General features: G+C 44.2%; 1 protein-coding gene across 5 annotated transcripts in view; it reads left to right on the plus strand.

Moving 5' to 3' along the window:
- Positions 1-707: 707 nt before the first annotated feature.
- The window catches only part of myt1lb (myelin transcription factor 1-like, b), a 99,332-nt gene continuing 72,183 nt past the window's right edge, over positions 708-27,856 (plus strand). The window contains exon 1 of one of the 5 annotated variants that reach the window (XM_069160887.1): positions 708-1,150. The gene's annotated coding sequence lies outside the window, so the exon portion shown is untranslated. Of the gene's footprint in view, positions 1,151-1,460; positions 1,842-27,856 lie in introns of those variants that run through there. The other 4 variants (XR_011178851.1, XM_069160886.1, XM_069160888.1 and 1 more) reach the window with 4 other exon arrangements.

Consider the following 27,856-nt stretch of genomic DNA (forward strand, 5'->3'; position numbering starts at 1 on the left):
TCCCATTTTCATTCACACAAGAGTGCACATGAATGTCACCCTCTTTATGGTTCAAGCATGATTATATTGTAAACACTGTCTCCTGTTTGGGAGCAGGACTCATCACTGAACACATGGCTCCAGCTAGCCTGTTTCAATACTCATTCATCTTCTCCACACTTTAATTCTGGTGCTCAGCCAGCCTCGAAGCCTGAGATGTGGGGGGTGGGGGGGGGGTGGGGTGGCGGTGGGGTGTGTGTGTGTGTGTGTGTGTGTGGGGGGGGGGGGGTCGTTAATTAACAGCATGCCAGCGATCAGCCAGCGACTTCCTTTAAGTTTGCATCCTGTGTCTCTCTCTCTCAGCTCTCTGAATGATCCCAGGCCAAATAATGTGCACTGAGCCACGACTGGAGCTCATTTTAGCCTTTTTAAAGGCACAAATTTGTGTCTTTCCATTTGAAATAAATGCACTGCACATGTTCCATATAGCACACTATCATCCCCATCCCTTCTCGATTCTCATTCTCATTCTCTTTCCTTTCCCTCCCTGCTTCCCTCCCTCCCTCCCATCCTCCCTCCCTCCCTTCGTCTCTACCCAGGGCCCGTGGGAAGAACTGACTCTGGGAGCAGACAGTCTGCAGCCCTGAATAAATGTATAAGAGGGAGAAGGGGAAGGGAGGGCACATTAGCAGGCAGAGAGAGCAAGGGAGGGAGAGAGAACATATTGAGTGTTGGAGGACATACATGCAGAGTGTACAGAGAGAGCGAGATACACAGATAGAGGGAGAAAAGAGACAGAGAGGGTAGGAAAGCAGTTCAGCTTGCAGGACTACCAAAGGAGAGAGAGCATTTTAGCTTCCTTCAATTGTCTCTCCCTCTCCTCCCAGCACAAACACATGCTCATACACACTCCCAGCCTCTCTCCTCCTGACACACACACATACAAATATACACACACACACACACACACACACACACACAGACTCACACACAGGAACAATTGCTTTAGGGTATACCAGTCGGCTTTGGCAGTCCTCTCCTTTGTTGTTTTTGCTATTGGTTAGTCTCAGCGGCAGCGCGGCGTGCGCCTCTATCGCTGGGGTGGGTGCATGTGTATGTGTGTGTGGAGTCTGCGAGGCGGTGTGTGAAGGATGCCACTAGCAGTACCCGGGTAAGTCAGCTCCTTCCTTCTATGCCTTTCTTCCTTCCTCTTTCTGTCTCTCTTTTTTCTCTTTCTGTGAGCTTTCCTTTCTTTTTGTTCTCGTCTCTGATCTGCGGTCTCTCCATCTCGCCAGGGATTCTCGTCTCTCTCCACCTATCGTGCACGTCCACTATGCACAGCTCTCCTCTCTCTCTCTCTCTCTCTGTTTCTCTGGGCTGTTTCTGTGTGCTTTCTCTCTCCCTCAGTGTCTCTCTCGGTCTGCGTTACACCGTCTCCTCCCGACTGTGCTCTCGCCATCCCTGCTTCTCTGGGCTCTTTCCTCGTCTCTCTCTCTCTCTCTCTCTCTCTCTCTCTCTCTCTCTCTCTCTCTCTCTCTCTCCAGGCTGTGCCTCATTGGTGTGTCCTGATTCCCTTTTTCCATTAGGCTCCAGGCCCATTGGTCGTCTGCCTTCCAACCATTATCTCCACTCCTCCACCCCTCTGTCATCCTTTCTCCCTTCGCTCTCCCTCCTTCCTTCATTCCCAGTCATCTCTCAAGTCGTAAAAATGATTTGCATGCAGGAGGAGAGCAGAACTTTGCAGTGAGCACAGTAAGTGAATTGGGAAAGAGTAAGGGAGAGACTAAAGGAAAGACTGAAATTAGGAGAGGAAGCGCGTTGTGGCAAGCAGGAGGAAAAGTTTAAAAGGAAGACCGCAGTTGGTAGGTAACTTATACTTGTTTATGGCATTGTGTCTTGGTTTTGCACTGATTAAAGGTATTAGGTATATTTACAATCTATAAAGATAATATTTAGGGGAAAAATGTTCTGAGTCTTACTTCTACACAGTTTTTACCATTCTTGTGTTCGTCGCTCAACTGTTCTTTTGTTTAGGTTGGATTACTTTGAGTGATGTTATGGTACTTGCAGTTGTGTTGCTCTTGGGAGGCTATTGATACATTTTTGCTGCATGGCTTTCGACTGTAGAATAGCTTTACCTACTGAAAATTAGTAATGTTTTGCTTCTTGAATGTGGCTGAAGTAGAAACATGTCAAATAGTTTTTATATATAAAAGTAGCATTCTAAAAAGAGTGCCCGTTATAAAGTTTCTTTTGCAAGTTTTGTGCTCCTCCTAAGGATAATCCTGCACTACTAACTTCAGCTGAAGACATATCTTATCTCCATGCTTTTATTTAGCTGTTAAAGACTTTGTTATCACTATCATTATCTATCTTACTCAAGTCCTCAAATGCCAGTGATTTCTTTTTTTTTTTTTTTTTTTTTTTCCATTTTGCTGCTGCTGAAGTGCTTTTATTTGTGCCAAAATCGCTCGCTCTCTCTCTGTGCGAGGTGTTCTATTTGCTGTCACTCTGAGGTCTGGAAGGTAGTCACTGTGACTGCCAGAAAACAATTAGAAGCAGTGGAGAGTGAGGGGAGGAAAGGAGAGAATTGGAAGTTGGAAGAGAGCTTAAGTTCCCAACTTCCAATACAGTAAACTCTTGCATGCATATAAACACACACACACACACACACACACACACACACACACACACACACACGCACCATTCCCTTCGGTCTACATTTCATTTTACAAACTGTATTTTTCCCGGTTTGTGAATAAGAAAAGACAATGCAGATGTTCTTGTATGTGCTTTGTTGTGCTCCCGTGGGTGGCATATACTGTATACACACAGCAGAAGGCAGATGTACTGCAACACGCTTCATTCTGTCAAGACAAACAAAGCTCTGATACAAAGTGAGCTACTTGTGTCTCCTCTCCCTTGCCCAAAGTGTGTCAAAATGAATGTTTCTCATGTCAACAAATGATGGAGACAATGTTTCAGCACATCCTGGGATGCTGTACAGAATGGTAACAATGCCACGATGCCTACATGATGTAGAGGCAGTAAAAGTCTTTCTGTCAACATATCTATTTTTGTTTTGCAAAGTTGGTGGTTAAAGATTCAGTCTGATCTCAAAGTTAAAATGTGAAAAATGTCACTGCAGCTTCTGTCACAGTAAGAATGGTAGGTCTCGTGTTTAGTATAGTGTCCTTTAGTCCCCTGTGGTGTCGTTTACACAAAGGGTTGTGTCTTTTCGTAGAGGCGATCGGGACAAACTGCTTGGCATGAAGTAAAGCCATGTACCTTAGGATGTTCCCTAAGCTGCAAGAGGAAGGAGATGTCTTGCTTGTTAGTGGGAGACTTGTGTTGGTGTGCTGAGGGAGTGTGTGCACGATTGTGCCACCGCCGGTGCCTGACGTGATTTGCTGAGCGAGCCAAGGACAGGGAGACAGCTGAATGTGATTAAATTATAGAGGGAAAGCACGCTACCTGGGTCTTACTGAGACCAATGTTGCGGGAACCCCCCTTTCCTCCCTCCAATCCTCACTTTCTCTCTCTCTCTCTCTCTCTCTCTCTGTCGAAGTAAAAGAACCCAGCCTCTCATAATCACAACAGTCTAGTGAGTCGGAGCTAGAGGGAAGAGGAAATTGGGTGTTCATGAGATTGCTGAATATGGACTGTGTCACAAGATGCACTATACTCGGTTACTGTCACGTGTGACAGCTATTCCCTGCCTATATCCTCAGTATGTTCTTGTGCATTTTTGTTATTTTTCTAAATTGTTGATCAACTAGAGTATTGTAATGCGACAAAAAAACAGCTGCTATTTCAGTAACAGGTATGAAATGAGCCAAATGGATGGGGGTCTTTACTCCAACCTTGCGTGGGAGATACTGTATGTCCCTTACTCCTCAGCAGCCTGATGAATGAACAGCAAAAAGCCTCCTGGGGATCCCCTTCGTGCAACTGACAGGGGTGGGTTGGGGGGAGGGGGGGGGCAGTGGCGCGCTAACAACGCGCCTCTCAACATGGAGGCTGGATACTGCATGTACACGCTATGCTCAGCATGTCTGAGCCATATAGTACGGTAAAGCATGACTCTGCATTTATGCTGCAACATCTGTGTGATCTGCTGGTCACTTTAATTGCAAAACATTTATATACAAAGTTGAAAATAAGATAAGACATAAGATACAAAAAAAGACAATAAGCAAGAAAACATTCTTGGATATTTTGACCTGTACTGTATGTACATATGTGTGTGTATTCATATTGTTTCATTTTAATTCTGAGGGAAGTTTACAACAAATGATGGTGAGGTTATCTTTCATATTGAATAACAATGATTTCTTAAAAAAAAAAAAAAAAAAAGGAATTACATTTAAAAATGATTGATTCCAGCAAACATAACTGAGTGGGCAGCCAGTGAGAGTGTTTTTTTTTTGCTGAACTCTGTGGCTGGAGGAGAGGATCAGCTGTGAACAGTGTGGACCTCATGCGCCCTCTGTGTGAGGCTTCTCGTTTGCATTTGTAAAAGAAGCGGCTGCTGACATTAAGTGCATCAAAGAGACCTTGCATCATAATGTTGTTCAATACTACACAGTGCTACAGTAGTTTAATGTTAACTATCACCAAAACTAGCAATTGTAAAATTATAAAATGTTTTCGTCCAACAAAAAGGTGAGGATGACTTTATCTTGAATTGCATTACTGCACACGCTGAGAAACTGTCGCCAGCCTCTCGGAATAAGCCTCATCTGCAGCCTCTGTTCTACTGGATGCAGCTCCCAGTAGATTGTGCTACTTTACTCCGGACCAGCCTCCCAGTACAGAGCAGATGACCCTCTCTCACTGCGGTGAAGGCTAAAAAAAGGTTTACAGGCTGGCCTTCGAACATAACCTGCATAATATAACATAACATAACATAACATGTGGTGCACCTACAGAAGTGCTCCGCTGTGTGCATTCTTTCCTTACAATACCAGTTCAACACAAATGTGTTACGGAGCAGTTGGGATTCATTATTAAATATTTTTTCATGAATCAAACATTTTTTTCGTTCTCTCAGTGATTTGAACAAGGGCCAGAAAGATCAGCCTGTGGTTGAGCTGTGAACGTGTATCTTCGTGAAAACTGCGTGAAGATACCAAAGGGAATCGACGTGGACTTCCAATCAGTTTCAATGACGTGGTCAGGCTAGGGCGGAGACGAGATTGATCTATTTGAGCAGACACATTGTCAATACTGACATCTACTCAGTGTAAGATGTAGCTGCTCCCGTGTCCTTCACACATGCATTCCTGCTGCGCAAGCTTCTGCAGGCTGTTAATTCTGGTTTATTCATCACTCAGACCCAAATTCATGATTTGTAAATACTGGTAAACTGGAAAACGGAATGCCATGTTACATTTTCAGACTACTGTATCTAATTACTAAAGTACTACAGTCTGGACAGGGACAAACTAGTCAAAAACATCACTATTTGTTTAATTTAATACAATTACAAAATCATATCTATGGAAATTGCTGCTACAACTGCCCTTGCTTTCACACATCGGGATACAGTATAATTGCTTTCCTTTGCATGGCCGGGTAAATGGGGAAAAAAATAGTTTTTGTTTTGTGATCTTGTATGTTTATTGTACGATACAATCAATGCAATGGGACACTTTTGGTCTATTTCTTTCAAATGAATCAATGCAGAATGAGAGGAGAATCAGCAGCTCATGAGAAAAAAAACCCCCTCAGGATTGGGATTTGGATGTAGATTTTGGATATGCCAGTTACAATCTTACGTTGAGCGATGTAGTTGTACAATCACTTGTATAATCGGTAGCTGTCATGTTTCTACTGAAATGGAACAAAGAAAGGTTAAACTACTTGTTTATGGAAAACATCGTAATATTATTTTTGACGTGTTTCCCACCTGCGTTGTAAATTAGGCACATAGAATACATAGAGTACATCGAATTCCAGTGTGGGTTTTCCTCAAGTGATAGCACGGGTGCCCCCCACCACACACACACACACACACACACACACACACGCACACTTTTGCGCCTTTCCTCGGGGAAAACGTGATCTATCTCCTGGCGGGCAGGCCAATTAAAAACCAATCAGGCTGCTTGGAGTGCACTGGTAATGGGAAAGCCAAGGCAGTGGAGGAAGTGCGGCTGATTAATGGACATTTTCACCTTGTGGCATAACAGCCTCCCACAGGCATCCATCACCCCAGGGGGCAACGATGGCCCCACACCTATCCAAAACTGTCTGACATATTGTATAAGTTGCAAATGTCTGAGTATATGATGATGAGCATAAAGTGCCTGACTAGTCTGTAGTAGCTTTTTTTTTTATTAACTTGCCCGGTCTGTTGGCCACTTAGATCATTTGCTGTAAGGCCGCATCCTAATAGCGGGTTGCGCAGCTCTGCATCTTTTCATGGTTTGACATTGATCAAGGAAATGCTGATCAACTGTTTTGGACATACAACTGGTGGAATGATTCCAGAAATATTAATAGTTTCACAGCTGCCCCGTGCTGATATTTGCAGACTCCAGATTTGATGTGGCTGCCTATTTTCACTTGTTTGTTTGTTGTTTTGTCAGGGAAAAAGTGGACTTCCCCACAGGGTGCAGACACATTTCTAACAGTGGAGGTGAGACGCTCTTACTATGGAGGTGGAAACAGCGTTTGTGTCTTTCCCTCCAGTATCATTCTAAGGCAGCAAGCATTCAAAACGAAAAGTATTAAACGGTGTGAGCGCGGTTTGTTCCATTTCAGGAGCTGCTGTGACCTACTTCACACAGCCTGGCAGCTAGCTGTAAATAAGGATTTTCATAACCTGGTTTGGCCTTTTCCCATTAGAGGCACAAATGTGCCTTGAAGAATATTACAAAGAGCTCAGGAGCAGCTGTTTAGAGTGCTGCTACGATATCATCGAGGCACTGACCTTGGGACTGCTTGTGTTTTTGTTATGCGATTACAATTAGTTTCAGTACGACATTTAGTTTGAAGTGAAGGTTGCGTAAGCAAACCATGAGAGAATGGGAAGGTACACACTGATGCAATTCAATCTTTAGTGCCCACTGCTAAATATTCTGTATGCTAATGTTTTCTATATGCACTGGGCCCTTCTACACTGCTTACCAATCGTCAGGGAGGAGGAAATACATTAGATGCTAATTCGAGCTAGTTTAATGAGCTACACCACCCATCCATCAAAGTGTGGACTTGAAGTTCCATTTTCAGCTTCCGTTCAAAGATGCACTGACTGACTGAGTGCGTAACATATTTTTTTCCCCACTGGCCCCCTTAGTTCAGAGTGTTACTGGCCCTTGGTATATTTTAAGTACAACAATGATATTCCATTTAGATTTGGTTGTTAATGATATGAGAGCAGAACCTTTCAGGGAGCCTCGATGACCTTAATACCGAACTCTTAATACTAATACTCCGAGACACTGCTGAGAGATCTCGGTGTTTCCCACATGTTGAGAATAACTGTGTGATGGCGGGTGGAGCAACCTGTGGCTGATGTGGACATAGGGATTCCTGTAGTTTAGTTTACAGATTATTTTCTGTAGCTACAATCTACAGATGTCCCCTAAATGCCTTACAAGCAGAATGTCAATAGACGCTACAGTTTTCTGATGTTCCCTAAACGAGGTGTCAATAGATGGTAGTTGGAGGCCTGCATGCAGAAAGGCTTCTTGCGAACACGCAGTTATTGCAGCGTGTGCAACGACAGGTGCGGAGTCAAACTTTTTTCATTTAGGGGCGCCAGCAGCATATCATTTTAGGAGCTCCCAAGATTCGTCACTGCGCCTTTTGAAAGTAAGTGGGCAGGATCGTACGTTGTATTATTGTGGACATGAAAAAGCTGGTTTACCTTTTGCACGTCGGCCTGCACACCGCAGCTAAATAGTTTTGCCTAAAACGATCAAGACCGATCAAATGGCGGAGTCCGTGCTCTACAACACAACTGCTAACAAAACTCTATGACCCGAAGATAGAGTCACCAAAACAAGTGAGAATGTAGTTTACACGGTCTTACTCTCCTATAAACAGCTCAGCTGTCGGCTGCTGGAGGTCAAACACGTCTGATTCCCAACCAGCTCCCTCTCCGTGATTGTTAAACCGCACAGCTCTCCACAACGGTGATTTTCAGATGTACTTAGGATACTAAAACGCCCCAAACTCCAAATTGCATTTTGAGTCATTTTAGTCATATTCATAAATATCTTCCTGTCTGGGCAGCACAGTGGTGCAGTGGTTAGCACTGTCGCCTCACAGCGAGGAGGTTCTGGTTTCGATCCTGGCCGGGGGCCTTTCTGCGTGGAGTTTTGTATGTTCTCCCGTGGGTTCTCGCTGGGTACTCAGGCTTCCCTCCCACCGTTCAAAGACATGCATGTCAGGTTAATTGGTAATTCTACAAATTGGCCTTAAGAGGTGAATGAGAGTGTGAATGGTCTTTGTTTCCATCTGTCTCCATGTGTTGGCCCTGTAATAGACTGGCGACCTGTCCAGGGTGCACCCTGCCTTTGCCCAAAAGTGAGCTGGGATAGGCTCTCAGTGCATGCCATCACTGTAGCATCATTACTGAAAGTGAAGTAAGTCCCCCCAGATTGTTTGGGTCAAAGAGTTTGGTTTGGACCAGATACATAACTGTAAGTATCACTTTTGGATTGTTGTGAGGGATCTGGCATATGCAGGAGGGAATGGGGACAGAAAGAAAGAAAGAAAGAAAGAAAGAAAGAAAGAAAGAAAGAAAGAAAGAGGAGAAAGGAAGGAAGAAAGGAAGAAAGAAAGAAAGAAAGAAAGGAAGGAAGGAAAAATGAATAAAAAGGTGGGGGGAGAGGACTAGGTCAGTCTTTGGGGAGGTGGCAAGATATTGGAAAATGATTACTAAACACGCATCCATTATTCAACAGGGCAATCAGGGAGGGCACAATCTCCTTATTTGTGCTCGCTCTGTAAATCAGATTTGTCGGTTTTGATCACTCTAAAATCTCCCAGTCACACACTGGCAATATTGGGTGAATATTACACTGTCTAATGGGTAATTGATGACGGCATGTGACACCGGTCGAGACGAATGGACAGGAGCAAGGAGGGGGAGGTGTTGATAAAGGAGTTGATTATTCAGTGTAGTGTTGCATTGAGCAGGCATATTACAGGTTTCCTCATATGCACACTTCAGCCTGCTTCCTCTTTTTCCACAGACGTACTAATGCGCAGGTTAGAATGAATGCACAGTCAATTTAAAGCTGCATGCCATTATTTTTCCTGTGTACGTAATAGCTACGGTATATTTGCGTGTGTGTGTGTGTGTGTGTGTGTGTGTGTGTGTGTGTGTGTGTGTGTGTGTGTGTGTGTGTGTGCCTGGCTGATGCCCGTACCACAGCGTTGGGAGACAGGCAGGCAGACATGATGTGCTCCGAGTCGCAGCATCTCAGTGAGGGTGGCCTGACCTCTGCCTTCAGCTTCGCTTCACAGGACAGCAGCAAATGAGAGGTGTCATTGCATGACAGCAGCACAACCCCTCTTTAGGACTGACGGCTCATCGAACACACGCGCGCACACACACACACACACACACACACATGCGGTACCAAATCTGAGGATGGGGACAAGAGTATGTGTACACACGCATGCAAATATGCAAGTTCAGGCAAACGCTTGCGACAGTTGGAACATAAACAGACATAGATGCGTAAATATTGACACACACTTCCACAAATACGCCCGGAAAACACAGCGCAGATCAATTGCTTTGTTTTCGTTAACATGCCGCTTTTGTTTGGGGAAACAATGATTTGGATTCAATTTTGACCGCTCAGTGCTTATGTCTAGCTTTGACTAGCTCCAAAAATCAAACTCAGATACAGAAAGATTTGTGAGCAAAAAAGCAAGAGCCCTCACTGCAATCCTTTGAAATGAAAAGGCCGTTTTACTCCCAATAATCTGGGTGTCTAACGTGTGCATTTGATTTGAATCAATTACTTTCTTTTGGAGTCCAGTTTTTTTGGAGCCCATTTGTAGAGTGACATCTTGTCAATGAGGCTCAGTTATCAGTGAACCTATCACCTGCAGGCAGCAGAATACAATATCGGCGTGTCATCACAGAGAGGGACATTTTGTTTGTTGTTGCTTCAAGGCATTTACATGAAGAACAATGAGATTTGAAGTCAGTCATTTATAACAGTAAAGCCATTTAATAACAATATATATATTTACTTGTAACAATGGTATGCTGAAAACGATAAATACAGCTTTTAATTGCACTTAAAAGTATTCTAAGAGGAATAATAAAAGAAAGGACTAATTACTGTTATCCGCATGTGCTCCATCTCATGGACCTCATGTCTTTGTGTGTTTGTCTATATGCTTTATGCAACATGTCTGCGATATATCTGTGTGTGTGTGTGTGTGTAGGTGTGAGTGTGTTAGTATTGAGACACCACTCCTTAAACTAGGGCATATCCACCTGCCACCTGCAGGCCTCCTCAGACACGGCCCCCTGAAACCGCTGACAAGGCACCTCTGGGCCTTCCTTCTAACTTCCCCTAACACACACACACGCGCGCGCACACACACACACACACACACACACGGCTCTAGTTGATCCATCTCTCCTCATGTACCCTTTCCCCGTCTGTCCTTCCTCTGCTCCCTCTGTCACTTCCCTTTATCTTAGCCTGTCTCTCTCTTGTCTGTGTCTGCGCACACATACCCTCTCCAGCTCCTCCTTCGCCTGTCTTTCCCCAAAATATCTTGTGTCTCTCATCCCCCTCTGTCGATCCTCTTGCTCTGGCTCCGACTGCAGTGCATCTCTGTTTCATTGTTGTATTGTTGTCCTGATCTCCGTAACAGGATTTTTTTTTTCCTGTCCTAGTGGATGGGGAGGGGAGGGGAGGGAAATGAGGGTGGGGGGGGGGATGTTCTCCTCTTCATCTCAGTTCAGTGGGTAACGAGCGGGATGGATCACATATTTACTGTTAACAAGGAGGATGCCATTGTTTCTCATCCTCTCTCACCAATTGCACCCCACAGTCCCATGCATAATGAATCAGGCCCTCCGTGTCAGCATCGGTCTCCGCATACAGACAAGAAAGTCATTGTGTGTAGTGTGATCTGCTACAAAATGCAGGAGAAATTTGAAGCCATGCACTCAGGGCTGGATTCTCGCTTCCATTCCATTGCTGCAATCTATTCAGGTCACTGCCAGGTCTTTGATAAAACGCTTCTTTGCTTTGCCTCTGTGAAGCCCCCCCCCCCCCCCCCCCCACCCCACCTCCCCGCATCTTGTTCATTTTCCTCAAATCTGTGTACCTCCTGCCATGAATAAATAGTGCGACACTTTTTAGTTCTTTAGTCTTAGCCCTCACCGCCGCACGCGCCCCGAAAGACGGAACTGCCCTGCTCGTGTAAGTGACCTAATTTTCCTGCTCGGCCCAGCGTTTTCCGATGTGAGCCGTTCCAAAATAGCTTGGCTACAGCAAAGCGTGGCAAACTCATTTCCATCTTGCATAACAGAGACCAAACATTCCCCCCCTTCCGAAGCTCAATGGCGAGATGGCACATACTCTCACAGGCTGAATCTCAACTTCCCACCTCACTGTATGAGGACGATGGTGATGTTATCATTTGTCACTTTTTCATTTTCATCCCACAGTTTGTGCAGTATATCTGTTTCAGTCACTCATATCAACTGTGCGTCATTTCTGAGTGCAAGCCTGACTTGGTTGATTGAATTAATAGAAAATGCTCAACCCAGGATATAAATTATAGCAATGTAAAAAGATTCGTTGCTACAAGGCGGCAGGCAAAATCAAAAAGATTACAAACAAAAAAAAAAAAAACATATTCCGGACATGGCATATCTGAGCTAAAGTGTATTTCATAACATCAAAACAACTATTCACATGCTGTTAAAAGCCCATTACATAGCTAGCCCTGAATAGTATCGCAGCAAGAAGACTTTACAGAACAGTATAAGGCCCGAACATCCACTTGGCTCGTATGTACTCCCTGTCATTGAATCGGTTTTGGATGGAGATAATGAGGAGCAGGGGGTTGAGAGAGAAATAATTATTTTACCCATGGCTGCAGCGCTTCTTAACGGGATCTGTAGGGCGCCTTCACAAGCTAATGTCAAGAAATGGAAACAGATGGAAGGCACGATTATTTGATCTGCTCGAGCTCTTAGTGGGCTTTGTAGTAACTGGACTAGGCTGCTTAGAGGCAAGAGAGTAGGTTGTATACGTCTGTGGGTGTGGGTGTGCTCTGAGCGACGTGCCTTAATGTGCCCGGGTGTGAGTGGCTATTGTTGGTGTGTGGACGCTCGTATGCATGTGCGAGCGTGCTTGTCCGTCTGTTCACATGTTTGAATGGATCGCACGTGCTTTGTGTGCGTTTTTTTTTTTGTTCTCCTCCAGCAAGAGTAAGATCGTTTCACATGTCAAACATATGGCCCTCTAATTAAGACCGAGCGGTGAGTAGTAACACAGGCAGAAAGCTCATTCGCACACTTCCGCCACGTATGCAGGTGCACAGGTCTCGGTGGTTTTGCTGCTGAAGGCTTTGCGTGCTGCTTTTGTCACAGAACACCTCGTCATGTTTCCTGTGAGTTTGGTAACCGGGTAGAGCTCTGTACCTCTGGGCGGCAGGCTGAGTTTGTGTGTGAAGGGTGCTCCATTCTGAAATGTTCATTCACACACACTTGAAGAAATGCACTCACGGGTGCGCGGGTCTCATGTGTTTCACTCCTGTGCACTCAAGCTTGTAGCCGTATCTTTGCAAGTTGATGAATGTCAGTGCCTCCGCTGTTTCTACCGCACTGACTGTTTGTAAAAATGGATGCAGCCTCTGGGTCTGAAAAGTGAAGCCAATGCGGGAGTGCCCTCAAACTGCAATAGAACTGATAGTCACTATGGGCTGGCTCCAAAAGACTCGCATTCAAAAAGCTTTTTTTAAATTTTTTTTTTTTTTTTTTCCTCCACAAATCGTTATGATGTCATTAGCTAAATTCACTCCTTCTAATCAGTGTTATGGTGGTTCTCCTGAAAATACCTCCATAAATAGTTTAATATTAGACCTGAAAGAGATGTATGTTTGGGGGCATGTCTGGTTTGATTGACAAGCCTGAGGTGAAGTCAGGTTGCTTGGTATAGGTGGGTTGGCATAGTTTTCTCAGGTTCTCTGTCAGATGCAACCCTCACTCCTCCCCAGCTTGTCTAAAAATGGTCATTTCCCGATAAAAATAAGAAAAAAAAAAAAAACCCGTTGGCGATGGTTTCAAAACGGCAGCTCGTGAACCAATAAATGACGTCACAGTGGGTTGCTACTTGGACCATTCCCACGGTGAAAAATGCATAAAGACACATCAAACGAGCAGTGACATAAGACTCCGTACTGTATAACCCACACACATAAGACAGAGAATTAGTCAAGCTCTGTCTTATTCTATTGATCTTACCGCAATGCTTGAGCTGTCTCCCTGCCTCTCTGCACAGTATTCACAGCTGCAGAGGCATGTCCATGTACTTGCACTGCACAGATTGGCCTTCATGTGCCGAACAAATACATCGAGCTACCGTATGCGCGCAGATAAACCCAAGAACGCACACATACAGACAGTACGGACGCATGCAAGCATTCTGACAAAAAACATACAACCTCTCTCTTTTTCCCATCTCTCTGTCAAACACACATCCTCGCGCGCACACACACACACACACACACACACACACACACACACACACACACACAGAGTCACCAAATGGGGTACATTATCACGTGTGGTTTCCTGTCAGGCGAGTGGTTGGAGGACGTGGCTGGCTGGTGTGTGTGTGTGTGCGTGACTGGCGGGCCACACCTGTCAACAGTGCTCCATAGGCTGGGTAGTGATGCTATCTGACAGCCCGGCCGCCACGGAGGATGTGTGTGCGCGCGCGTGTGTGTGTGTGTGTGTGTGTTTGTGTGTGTGTGTGTGTGTGTGTGTGTGTGTGTGTGTGTGTGTGTGTTTGTGTGTTCCGTGACCGTTTGGATGAGTCACTGTTGTGCCTCCGCTGCTATGTTCCCCAGAGGACCCTCTCGTGTCTGACTGGTGGTTTCTGTGTGTGTGTGTGTGTGTGTGTGTGTGTGTGTGTGTGTGTGTGTGTGTGTGTGTGTGTGTGTCCGTCTATGTGCTTTTTCTCTGGCTGTGTGTTCAGAACCTATTAACAGCTGGCCTCTTACTCACACAGTAAACAATCACGTTGAACCATCAAAATCTTTAGCGATCCAGTCTCCAGTAGTGTTTTCACCATGCCTCTGCAACACATTCAAATATGCAATGCGCTGAAACACTCACACTCTCCATCTGCTGTGTGCTTGTGTCTGTAACACAGCAATCTGCTTTTAATTCATGGGGCGACTATACATTGAAGAATAACACCTTTGCCATTGTGATGCAACAGCTCATTGTAATGCACGTCATGTTGCTTTAAACTTCATGTTTCAGCCCACTTCACATCACATCCAGCAAAGGACGACTTTCTGGATGCAACCCTCAGACACCATTCTTCAATCATGGCCGCTACAGACCCAGAAATTATGAAGCAGCTGTACCCTCCAGTGCCTCTCAGCAGCACATGCATTTGGCTGAAATATTCAGCCCAGCTCCCAGCGTTACCTTGCATGTATAATTACCGGATATGCTGCCTGCTGCTGATAACTCTCCCAAACAATGTTTGAAGGGGGAAGGCGGCGATGAATTCCCAATGAAGTGTGAAAAAGACTGATTAAAATTGCCGTGGTCAAAAGCCAGCGCACCAGTGTGTTCTGCTCTCACGGACCAGGGGAGATGAGGAGACAGGCTCTGCGGTTGAGATAGCTGGCTTTTTTTTTTCTTTTTTTTTTCTATACCGCGCACGGGACCGATTTTGGGGTTTCTATTTTAGTCCGTAGTGGAAATTGAATTGGCATACATTTTTTTAAAATATTTTTCTGTTTTGGCTGACTGTCTTTCTAAAAAAAAAACACAAAAAAAAAAACATCCTTGAACATACAACAGCATCACCCAGCGACCCGTTTTATTGTACAGCAAAAAAAAAAAAACGAGAGGTTCCCAGCTTCACCTGAGTCTGATTAATAGTGCTGGAATACATCATTTGTTTTTGAATACAATATTCCCTTTCAGTCTTGCATTCCTCTAACACGGTCCCTTCATGATCTCTGAGAAAAAAAAAAAAAAAAAAAGTATTTGTGAATGTTTGTACAGGCTGTCAGTAATAGTTTGGGTGTGAATTTTGTTCTGTGTTTTGGTCCTATTGTGTACTTGTTGGTGCAAATGTATACATACACACTTTACTGTAATATATGGGTGTGTGACCACCTGCGTGCGGCTGTGTGCCGGAGCCCGGGCACCTGAGAGCCTATTTGCAGAGGGGAGGGAAGGAGGGACGGATAGACGGCGTCTCGTCGGAGGCGTGTGGGCGTCAAGCTCAGGGCACCTAATTACAGCCGCGGCTCCAGCAGCCTGCCTGCATCTCCCTCAAGCCCCCGTGTTTGGGTGCATCTTCCCCGGCAGAGTCAGATGCTGCACTCCCCTCGTCGCCAGAAAAGCTTTGGTCTCAGGAGGGCTTCCACCTTAGTACAAAGCACGGCTGCGTCTGATTCGCTGCTTTAAATGAGATCCCTTGCCTATATTGGCATTCTCTTTGTTGACAGTTATGGGATGGGCTGCCACACGGCATGTTTAGCTTGTTAACTTGATCAGGAGGTTTCCATATCAAGTCTAGCAAACGTTGGTATTACAAATCTGAAGGGACCTAATTTGGGCAACTCTTGTTTAGAAATTAGTTAGCCAGCTAGCCCAGCTATGTACCTCTGGGCTAACAAGCCTTGACTAACATAGAGAGGGCTGTTTTTTTGTCGACTGATGTACAGTTCAATAATTGGTGGTTATTAGTGAGCTTGCTGGAAGAGCAGCTCGGTAGCTGGTTAACCCTTTCCTCCCTAAAAGGGCCGTTGTTGTCTTTCATCTCATTTCTAAGGATTAAAAGGCAGAGGGATGGCAAGAGAGCAGAGGAGAGGGGAAGACAGAGATGGATGCCTATAGTGGGGGTGGGTTATTATTTTTTTTTTAAATTGCCAACAGCAGATGCCAGGCACAGTGGTTTCAACCGGGCACACTTTGAGAAAAACACAGCTGCCTTCTCTGCATCTGGGCATCGGATTGAAAGAGGAGGGAGGAGCGAGACGAGGAACAGAAGAAGAAGAAGAAGAAGAAGAAAGACAGGGAATAAGAATGAGAGAGAATAGGAGACAGACTGTGCAGGGAGAAACAGAGGCAACACTAGGGAACAAGAAGGAGGAGAGATGGGAAGAAACAAAGGCTGACACAGATAACATCTATCAGCACAGCAGAAACATGGGCCGGGTTTACCATTATAAATAGAGAGATACCCACATCCCCCTCCCACCTCATCCCCAGTTTAGCATTCCCTTCCAAAAGCTGGGAACCACTAACTGGGCCAATCCACAACAGGGATTAGCTATCTAGCTGCAGAGGCATTTAAATGTGCTCATAGCAAGCACCGTGCTTTAAGTGGGAGTGACTGTAAACACAAACAGTGAGGTGTCAGGGAGAAGAAAGAAGGAAAGAAAGAAACACACGATTTATTGTTTTTACTCATTTTAAGGGACGTCACATAGCATTTTAATATTATGGAGGAGACATGTTACACAGAGAATGCAATAGTGAAGCAGCACATTAAAAATATATATTTAGCTTTAATACAGTATAATGTTCTCATGAAACGACTGGTAGCAACGGGATACAGCACAGGGAGAAAGAACGAATAATAAATGCAGGAAAATGTACCAAAAATTCACCAAAGTTTTGAGGATTTGATTAAAAACAATTACAGAGCATACCAAAAGAAGGATGCACTGTAGAAACCCAGCAGAGATATAGAAGACTGAGGAGATGTGTTTTTGAAAATGTTGACCCTACAGATATTGAGTTTAATGAATATACTGTATTCCGCTCTGTGTTTGCTCAATGCCCAGGGGAAACTATAGAAAGTGTGTCGTTGGAAGCCGCCCGTTGTGCTTTGTGATATGCAAACAAGGAGTTAGATTAAATTTCCTTTCTTTCGTCCTTCCCACCTGTGGACAGTGGCGCAGGCCAAAAGTCAGCGTAACTGAAAAGGGAACCACACACTGTTATTATTTAGCAATATGTACAATTTCAAAGACCCTTGCACCACAGCATAGTTGTTTCTCTTCATTGGTTTCTCTTTTCCCCCTCTGCCTCTCCACTCTTCTTTTGTTCTACCTCTATTAGAGTTGTCCTTGACTGCCAAGGGAGCGCGCAGTGCAGCCTTTGGTTGAGAGGAGCCAGTCAAACGCTCTCTGTCTCTCTCCTGTTGAGACAAGAATAGGAGAGGACATAGAGGAGCCAGAGAGACAGGAAGGATGCTGAGAAAAAGATAGGAGAGCCGTTTTTTTCAATTCAGCAAACATCTTCTTAAATCCACAAAGAGCTGTGAATGAAATAGGACAACTGTTAGCAGGAAGTAGGCTTGATGACTAAGCGTCTGAGGACAGGGGAGAGCTCCGGGCATGTTGTTGGGAAACACAGTGAATGAAAAGTCATTGTCTGCCAAGTAAGAAACCCTCTCAAATTGCGGTGCATCATTCTCTGAAATGTACAGGAGAGCTTTTGGTCCCAGAAAAGCTGCATCTCGGTGTGGAATGGCAGGACAGTATATTCATTATACCATTACAAGATTAATACAGAAAAACACTGATAAAGTTTTGCAGAAGCATTTTGGTGGTGGCCTCACAATCAAATATAAACACCATTTACCGATGTTGTTAGCCCACTTGCATCGAGCATTTTGCTAATATAGGGTTTCAAAGTGTTGGTTGACAGTGCAAACATAATGACCGAAAAATCTAAAGAGGTGAGATTTAGGCTCCCGGACAACCCCAATCCTTTTTCCTGTCTTGTCAGTATTGTTTTTCTGCTATAGAGGGTTAAGGGTTTATGTTTGCTATTTTGCATTGCACCTCGGTACAGACGGACATACAGTAAGACAGGAAAATAAACAGATATCGGACAGATGGGCAGGCAGACAGGTAAATGGGCAGACAGACGAGCCGGCAAACAAATGGAGACACAAGCAGATGACGAATAGACAGGCAGATAGTCAGGCAGATTGGCAGAGCGACTGACAGCCTGGCTGCTTTCCGGTAGAGAGGTACTGGCTAGAGAGAGTGGCTGGCAGGCAGACAGGCAGATGGACAGGCAGGGACCCATGCACACAGACAGAGACACAGGCAACAAAAGCAGACAGACAGGAGGACTGGAGAAATAACAGATAGAGAGACCGACCGGTGGAGAGACAGGCATGCAGAACAGCAGACAGGAAGGCAAGGCAGAGAGGTTGCCAGACAGACATGCACCGTTGGTAGCAGGACAGGCAGTTGGCGTAGGAAGGAGACATGGGGACAGCAAGTGCCTCTGGCAGAGAGGGAAAGCGAGATAGAAGGAGACAGAAATAGAGGGAGAGAGAGAGGGAGAGGGATGAGGTCAGTGCACGGCTGGCTGGCTGACTGTTGATCTGTGGCACTGGGCTGGCAGAAGAGACTCCTCAGGGAGAGAGCAGCTCCACACAGCCTCCGTCTACATCCCCCCCCGCCAGCCCTTCATCCCTCCATCCCTCCATCCCTCCATCCCCCAGCTGGGATGGAAAGACAAGCCTATGAAGGGAGAGACTTGTAGCAAACACTGGCGCAAAGAGGTGAAAGAAGGCAAACGTGCACAGCATTAGCAGGCTGAGCGACGAACGTCATCCTGTGGTGGTTGGAAAACAAGAAGGAAAGCGTCTCGCTCTGAATTAGGTGCGGGAATATGTAGAAGGGGTCACTCTCCTCTCCTCTCCTCTCCTCTCCTCTGAAGGACATTGTGGCAGAACTTATTGCCAAATGGGCCTCAATACGAAACCCTAGGCTTCTACAAAGGGAGACGTGATATTTACTTTACCTTTTGTCTGATAATATTATGGACACATATACTGTACGCTGAATAATAGTTTTGCAATACGTATTTTAATGATCTGCATCATAAATTAACAATCGACTTCTAATTTAGCTGACCCCAGCATGTCATGTTTACATTTATTTATCATATTCACTTTTATCATTTTGTACATTTAAAGCCTTCAGCTGACGCTCTACACCGATAGCAACAGAGGAGTGAGCCTTCCAAATCAGCAACATTATCAACAAGCTGTATTTAACCACTAAAATGCAAGCAGACATTTATATTGCTGGAACGATGACACATTTCACAGATGTGCAGAGCTCGTCAAAATAAAGTAAAACGACGATGTAGAAAAGGTTCACATTATCTTTCGAAAATAAATAAAGCATAGCCAATACTGAAGAGTATCATATAATACTTCCAGAGCAGCATTTGAAAGGAAAAGTGTGAGCCTGTGGAGGTATTTTCAGGACACAGACGAAATGTTAGACTATTATGGTCGTTTTGACTTACCCCGTGTTTGGACATTTGAAATATCGGATCATATGTCGATATGTGATTTGAGGTGCTGAGGATGTTTTTTATGGCTTTCTCTCAGCTCGAGTTACACAAGGTTAATGTTACAGCCATGTGTGGGAGTGTGAATGTGCGTGTGTGTGTGTGTGTGTGTGTGTGTGTGTGTGTGTGTGTGTGTGTGTGTGTGTGTGTGTGTGTGTGTGTTTTGCTGCAGGGTGCAAAGCTGCTCCAAATGTCCATCTGCCGAGTTCATAATCCACCTGAGCCCACTCACACATGCACATGTGCACCCCCCACCACACACACACACACACACACACACACACACACACACACACACACACACACACACACACACACACACACACACACACACACACACACACACACACACACACACACGCGAATACATGCAGTTGTACATGTACACACATTCACAGGCACATTCAGAAAGAAAACCTACCTCACTCACTCAACATTCAGTACATACCTGTGCAGCCAGACGGAGTGTTTTCCTTGTTTCAGCTCTATTCAAACTTCATTCTCACAGCTATTTGCATAAAAACATCCCACCTTTTCTCAATCTGTCACCTTGATGTAGCTGCAATACGCAGTGTGATATCAACATAACAAGTTTTCTGACAAGAATCCAGAAATGCACACGTACATATTTCACAACAGGTGTTATGAGAAGTACGAAGGAAAGAAAGGAATGAGTTGGAAGATCTCAACACTCACAAACAGCAGAGATACATACACACAGCCATTCATACATTGTATCTCTGCATGTACGTTTACATGTACACACAGTTTGTGTTTGCAGATGATTGTTTTTTCAGCTTGTATTTCAGTGTGGGCATGTGTGCTTGGCACACCGAGTGCCAAGCAGATAATTACTGAAATGAGCTTGTGACTCGCTGTCACTGGTACAACTGTGGCAGGATTGCAGCATCAAATTCATTTACGAGTGGCACATTAAGCGCCTGCTTCTTTTGTAATATTTGGTGGATGTTTATCAATGACACTTATCAAGGTTCAGTCACTATATTCTCTTAAGTGGGATAAATAAATGTCCAAATAAAATGCTGCTTTATGGATGCCGTGCTCACTTATTTATCGACCAAATACAGAGCCAGCGAACATCATCTCTGTTGTACACAAACAGGTGTCGTGCAGCTGACGTTTTATATGTCCTTGTAAATGTAAAATTTTAAACCCTTATTTCCACTTGATTTGAGGATTGTCTCTTGGAGGTAAGGACTTGACTGTTGGAACAAACGGATTTCCATATTACTGCGTGGCACTTTGAAAATGTTGAAGATATTATGTTCATTTAAAGTGATTTTAAAGTCTCTTCGATGCGAGTAGCTGTAAACAACACATCACATTATGACAAAATAAGAACAATTCCCTTTTGCTCCACAGTCTACAGGCCCTTACAGTGGACATTTTGACTTTCAATAGTAGAATGAAATGCAGTTGTTCCTCATAACACTTATAATGATAATGCTCTCCCGAAATATCCCAATATAGTGAGGCATAACAGTCTGAGTGAGCCCAGCACGCTCAATACCAGCACCCTAAAACTCAACCAACTAAATGGGATTCTTTTCCGACTGTGACACGTGGTTATGAAAATGGTCCACTGTGAGATATGTCTTTTATTGTAAAAACACAATAGTCTCTGGTCAGTATATGTTTAAGAACCTTGCTATTGTAATACATCCACCTTTTTACAAAACAAGCACAATGTGCAGAACATACCAAATTTAAAACCATTATTAATTCTGGCTTTTAGTAAATCGTTTTCTTTGGGTGTTTGTGTGTTTTAACCAGTTTGGCAGATTATCAAACCTATCAAAAAATGTGCAGTCAGCTTTGTAGAATTTTTTTTACTCAGAAAGTTTCTTATTTGAATCATAGCTTTGCCAATTAAAATGCTATTCAAACTTGTAATGTTCACATTTACTATTTATTTATTTTGTTCATGGTATTTTTTTGTTGTTGTTGCAGAAAAGCATGTTTTACTCTACCTCAAAAGAAAAGTAATAACATAAAGTGTTGTGTTGTTATGTGTCCTGACAGTGACTTAGGAGAAGAATGACAGACAACAAACACCCGAGGCTGGACTAAACAAAACCTGTTGATGACACTATGGCTGTAGTGACGCGATGTTTAGCATGTACGTGTACAGGTTTGAGAAGAACGATAACTAGTTAAGGATGGCAGGCTTAGACAGTTACTATTAGCAGAGCCTTTGCATCCAACTTAAGATTTCTGATATTGCATAGTCAAATGAATACAAACTTAAAAAAAATTAATATCATCAACAGAAGTAGCTAAAAAAATTACTAAATCATGATTAAAAAAAAATAATAATAATTCTTAAATGGGGGGGGTTCAATTTCATTCCATGGAAATAGGCTGTTTGTAAAGTATTTGCAGCGACCTCTGAATTACCAGCTCAACCTTGCAGACAAGGCTTTAGGTAGTTAAGAGGGCACTACCTACCAGTGTGTGAGTAAACCTCTGAGAATACTTTCTGGCTTTCGGGGAGCTGTTTTGAATTACCGTGTGATTCATTCAAATCAAAACAAATTCTGTCTCATATTGTCCAGTGCCTTTGACTCCCACACTGGAAATATAGACCTTATTTGAGTAGAGAGTGAGGGGACGTTTTCTATCCCTTTCTATTAGGCTGTTATTTTTGGTGCCACAGGATACCCAGTGACTGTGTAGAGCCTTGTCAGTGACGAATGTGTTTGTGTGAGAAACAAGGGTGGGGTGCCTTCCCACAGGAAGATATGTGTGTGTGTGTGTGTGTGTGTGTGTGTGTGTGTGTTTGAGATGGATGGAATTGGGGATATATTTAGTGTTTTTCTATCTTGCCTTCAGGACTGTGTGTGTGTGTGTGTGTGTGTGTGTGTGTGTGTGTGACGGAGAGAGAGTAAGAGAGAGAGATGGCATGTGTGTACAGTGGCGGGGTGTTCTCTCTCGCTCTCCTTCTTTCTCTCTCTGGCTCGCTCCCCTGCGGTGATTCAGTGTGTGTGTGTGTGTGTATGCCCATTAGCTTGCCTAGTGTGTGTATACCTCTGAATATGAATGCTTTGTGTGTGTGTGTGTGTGTGTGTGTGTGTGTGTGTGTATATATATATATATATGTGTGTGTGTGTATTTGCCTGACTGCCATGCTTCGGTGCCTATGCTGAGATACACCATGCCATGCTGGGGGTGCCTTTGTGTGTGTGTGTGTGTGTGTGTGTGTGTGTGTGTGTGTGTGTGTGTGTGTGCGCGCGCGCACACGTGTGTGCTGTGCCTGCTGTCATCCTGGGGTAAAGCCTCAGGACATATAGGGTCATGTGACAGACAGCCCTATCCATCTATCTGCAGACTGCATCATTGGTATTCTGGGTAGACACTGGCAGTCAGGCAAGGGGTGGGGGGGGGCAGAGGAAAGATGGAGAGAAGGTAGGTGTGTGTGTGTGTGTGTGTGTGTGTGTGTGTGTGTGTGTGTGTGTGTGTGTGAGAAAAAAGACAGATAGGAAGAGGAGGATTTTGGGAAAGACAACTGGAGAAAAAGTCGAGACGAGAACAATAGAGCTCATCAGTGCATTGAGACCTGGGTGCAATCAGACACACACACACACACACACACACACACACACACACATAAAAATGTGCCGGTGTTTGTACACTGTATACAGCATGTCTGCACATGCACACAAACCACCAACCTGTCATCAGTAATGGCAAACGCAGGCACACACACATTTTGTACACACATGCACCTCCGTGTCCTTATCGGTTCATAAGGGAGATTTGATATGACTAACGAGAATGACAACACCACAATGACTAAATGATGGAAAATGCCATCAGCAACACAAAAGGAGCTATTTCATTAGCGAGGGCAAAGCTCTCCAACACGGTGTCAGTTTAGCGCAGCTTTGGGTTAAACTCTCCCTTCTGAAGTGATAAAAGACAGCTAACCTTCAAGGATGCCTCGCTACCCATTTTACTGCTTAGATCTCGCAAACTACATCTATAGGAAAGATCATGTATGTTTTCTTTGTAAATAAGCCTTCAGCCTTTCACAGACAGCCACATGCAGGGGTATCAGTTCACCAACCAAAGTCCCAGAATCTAATATAATTTGCCTGCAAAACAGTCAAATCTGCTTATATTGAAATTTCTGGGGACAAGTGCAGCATTCGGGGATGTCATGATTGATCAGTGTCGTCAGTTGTAGAGTAAATGTTTTGTGTTTTGATGAAATGCATCACATTTTTAACATTAAGCAATCATTATGCCCAAGACACAAGGACAAACATTATTAAGAAACTGCTTCTTAAAATTGATAGCTGAAGAAAACATTAAACATGAGATGGACTTGGGAAGTTGCCATGAACAGGTCAGACTGCTACCCACAGACAGTGTCGAGCCTGTTTAATTCTTTTGTAGCTTTGCCAGTAGGTGCGGGGTTTGATAGCGTTTCATCCCATCTGAATTGAAGCCCAATAACAGCATGTATGTTGGCGGATTACAAGAAATAAAAATTGCAGCATAGAGAGGCCAAAGACATGGTTTAGGTTGTTAACAGTGATGCCAGTATGCAGTTTGTCCATCAGGACAAACATCAGGACTTTGACGGGGTGTCACTCAAAAAGTTTTTATTATATTACACATGACAGCACAAATGTTTAGTTTTCATGGATTTTAGAAGGTTACTTGCGGTACAATTAACTGATGTCCCCTAAACGTCTCTCACGCAAGGTACTGCTTGACACTACAATTTAATACCGTGATGTTGCCAGACCCAAGGCCACTGTGTGAATACATGTGTCTGGGCGCGCTCTATAGGAAATCTTCTGCAGTCGTTGCATCCTACTGGGCGATGACCTCAAGTGAATTTTAAAACTATTGGAGCAGCCTTTAGATCATTTGTATGCACTGAAACGGTCTGAGACTCTGATTGGTCTGCCCTTCAGAGTGGCTGAGCAAACATTAACGTGAACAGCCCTTCCAGACGATAATCACAGCACAGAAAAATGTAAACGGGGTCCAACACTCTGGCAGAGCCGGGCTAACAATTTACCGACGTCTAGTAAACGGCTCACATGCCATCAGTAGATGCTTGCTGCACAGAGGGAAGCCTCCCGCACTGCAGCGTACGCGGCTCGCACCCTTTGTGCGGCCAAAAATTAGTTTGAACAGAATTAAATGAGCTGTTTTAATGTAAGATGTAAGCTACATAGTTGTCGTTATCAATAATGGCAACACTGTAGTGGTTCACTGACACCGGTGAGATTTACTGCTGTGTAAACAGAGCAAAAATGATGCTTTGTAAAAGGAAAAGGTGATGGTGTGGATGCAGCGAAGGCATCGGAATTTCGTACCAAAATGACACCAAAAAAAAAGTATCAAAGTTTGGTACAGAGCCCTCGTTTTGACACAACTATTTTTTCATCTTCACTCTCTTTAATTGCCATTCACATCAAAACATTGTCCCTGCAGGTCCCTAAAACAGTTTAGAAAGAGTCCTGAACGTTCCTTGTGGCATCGTAAATAACAGCGAGCGTGAATAGTGTCATTTTCTATAGGCGGAGGTGCCGTACAGCCCTGTGTCTTCCTGTGGCTATTTCAAGTCTTGGATGCCTTACTCCTCGACCTTGGTGTTCTATAGCTGCTGGGGATGAGAGATGGTGTTAACACTTCTAAAGGCGTAAATCACCTCTCTCTCTCTCTCTCTCTCTCTCCCTCTCTCTCTCTCTCTCTCTCTCTCTCTCTCTCTCGCTTTCCTTCCCTGCAATGTTGTTCTCTTCACTTGCTATCTGTGCTGAGAGGTGATTGGAGTCTTCCCAGTCTGATAATGGGCCGCATATACACACTCAGTCTCCCTGTCTGTCTCTCACACACACACACACACACACACACACACACACACACACACACACACACACACACACACACACACGCACACACACACCTTTTTACAACCACAGAGCAGAGAGGAGAGAAAGAGAGAGAAGGAGACTCATCAAGTAATTAAGGCCTTGGCTCTCCCTTGGAAATTAAAGGAATGGCACTTTGCTCTCCTCTCTCTCTCTCTTTCCCTGCATCGCTCTCTCTGTCTCTCTCTCTCTCTCTCTCTGTCTCTCTCGCTCTCTCGCTTCCTCTTCCTGCTGGGCTGATTGCAGTCTGGCTTATTTCCTCACCTGAGTATTTCACTCTCTCTCCCAGGCAGCCAACCCATAGTGCATTGTGCTGGTGATTACCCCACTGTGGGTAATTGCGGCGGCTGTTCGCCGCCCGATGTTATTTCCCCCACTCTCTGCCCTTATAGAGGAGGCACCTCCCTTGAGAAAGAGGATAGGGGAGTGCGCTTTTAGCTGTGTGTGTGTGTGTGTGTGTGTGTGTGTGTGTGCGCGTGCGTGCGTGCGCGCCTGTCCTAAGCTAATAATGAGTGCACTGCATGTGCTCCCGTGTGCTTTTGATATATTTATTTATTTTTTCCCTTCTTGAGTCGGCTCATCCAGACTGCTTGCCCCGGACGCCATGCAGCTGTGTGTGTGTTTGTGTTTATGTTTGTGAGCTGAGTGAAGCCCAGCAGGTCACGCACACGGTCAGTTCCATCTCTCATGTCCTTGAAGAGAAAAGTGGGTCAGAAAACTGCTTTTACCTTGGCTCACTTTTCCTCTTTGATAAGAGCAGGAAAGTCATAAAGAGCCAGTCCACTTCACTACCCGACAGCTTCTCTCACCCCTGAACCTCAGTGTCTCAGACAACACTGCTGTGTCCAAAGATATTTTCAGGAAGAGATTCTGTTTTTGTTTTGTTTTTAAGCTGGTGTAACAAGAGAGGACCCAAAAGTTAAAATATATTTGTTGATTTGATAATAGTGACTTTGTGGTTCACTTTGTGTTTGTCTGCTTATGTGCCCAGTGTGAGCTGGCTCCAGCCCTGCAGCCTTGAATAAGATTAGTGGGTAGACAAAAAAAAAAAAAGGATGGATGGATGACAGTCGAAAGTGGTTATAGTAGTGCGATGAAATGGAAACGGGCCAGCTCAGTCCATTCGCTCCATTTTTAGGAGTGTGTTTTCTCTGAGCTCTTAAATCATGCTATAGTTTAGCACGATATAAATTCTCAAGCAGATGTACTTTTACCTTAACTATTTTATAGGCTGTTACTATTTACTGGTGGTAAATATCTCATATATATTATTACATATTTGAAGTACAAATAGACATTTTTGTTTTGACCGTTTTTATTTTGTTATTCCATTTTTCACGACAGTGAAGCACGCTGCTTTAATTTCCAGCCAATCAGAGGCTCTCGGCTCTCATGCGTCCACATCTTGCCAGTTCGTTCCATGGATGTATTCGGGGGAACTGGATAATGTGTTCATTCTTATGCAGGTTGCTCACTGGTGCATAGGTGCGCTATATTTCTGTAGGCTTTTTCACGCTCCCGTGTTTTTTGGGCACATCGTGCTTGTGTATCAGGGTCCTTCTTAGGTCAAGTTGTCTTATTGTGTTCACACCAAACCCCGAAGACAATTTTCACCTCGGGTTACTCGGGCGAGGACGGACGCTCAAGTTAAATATTTAAAACTTGCACGGATGCAAATTTTCATCCTTTTGCATCGCTCAGCACGAATTCGCGGACTTTCGCATCGTTGCATTGAAATAATTCACTTTGCTTTTGGTCTGAACACACCATTAGTTAATGCATAGCCAAGACTTCTACAGGCCAAGCTGACTGAAATCCTGTCTCCTTACACACATGAATGGGATGAAATAAAATACGGCTCTTCTGAATCTTCCAAATCTTATCGGACCGAATCAATTAATCAAATGTTGCTTTCGTTTTGGGTTTTGTGATACTCAGAAAAAAGTATTTGAGGTGTCAGTTCCTCCTTTTTCTTTATTGTGTATAAGAAACATGTTTTCTTTTTTTTTGGGGGGGGGGGGGGCAGTGTGCATCAAATGATGAAAACAGAAGTTGCAATAAGTTGTAACAGGTTTGGCCAAAATGCAAATTGAAGCAGAAAAAAAAGAATTCAAGAATTCAGCACTGTTCCTGGTTTGTTACTTTTAGCTTGAGCAATCACAATGACAAAATTCAAACTAAATCAACCAACTGGCTGCTGATGTAAACACCCTGAGTAACTCTGTTTTGATCTACTTACAACTCGACATTTAAGCTCTGTTTGAAGGGCATTTCCATCCGAAGAAAAATAAGTTTTTTTTTTTGTCTATGTCTGAACCTCTGGCTGTAGCTCAAGCCATTATTCTGCCGTGAAGCAGTTAATGAGGAGGTGTGGCTGCAGCAGCAA

The sequence above is a fragment of the Embiotoca jacksoni genome, unplaced genomic scaffold (genome assembly GCF_022577435.1).
Source record: "Embiotoca jacksoni isolate LCO1_2020_lvr unplaced genomic scaffold, fEmbJac1.0.p SCAF_27, whole genome shotgun sequence".
NCBI lineage: Eukaryota > Metazoa > Chordata > Actinopteri > Embiotocidae > Embiotoca > Embiotoca jacksoni.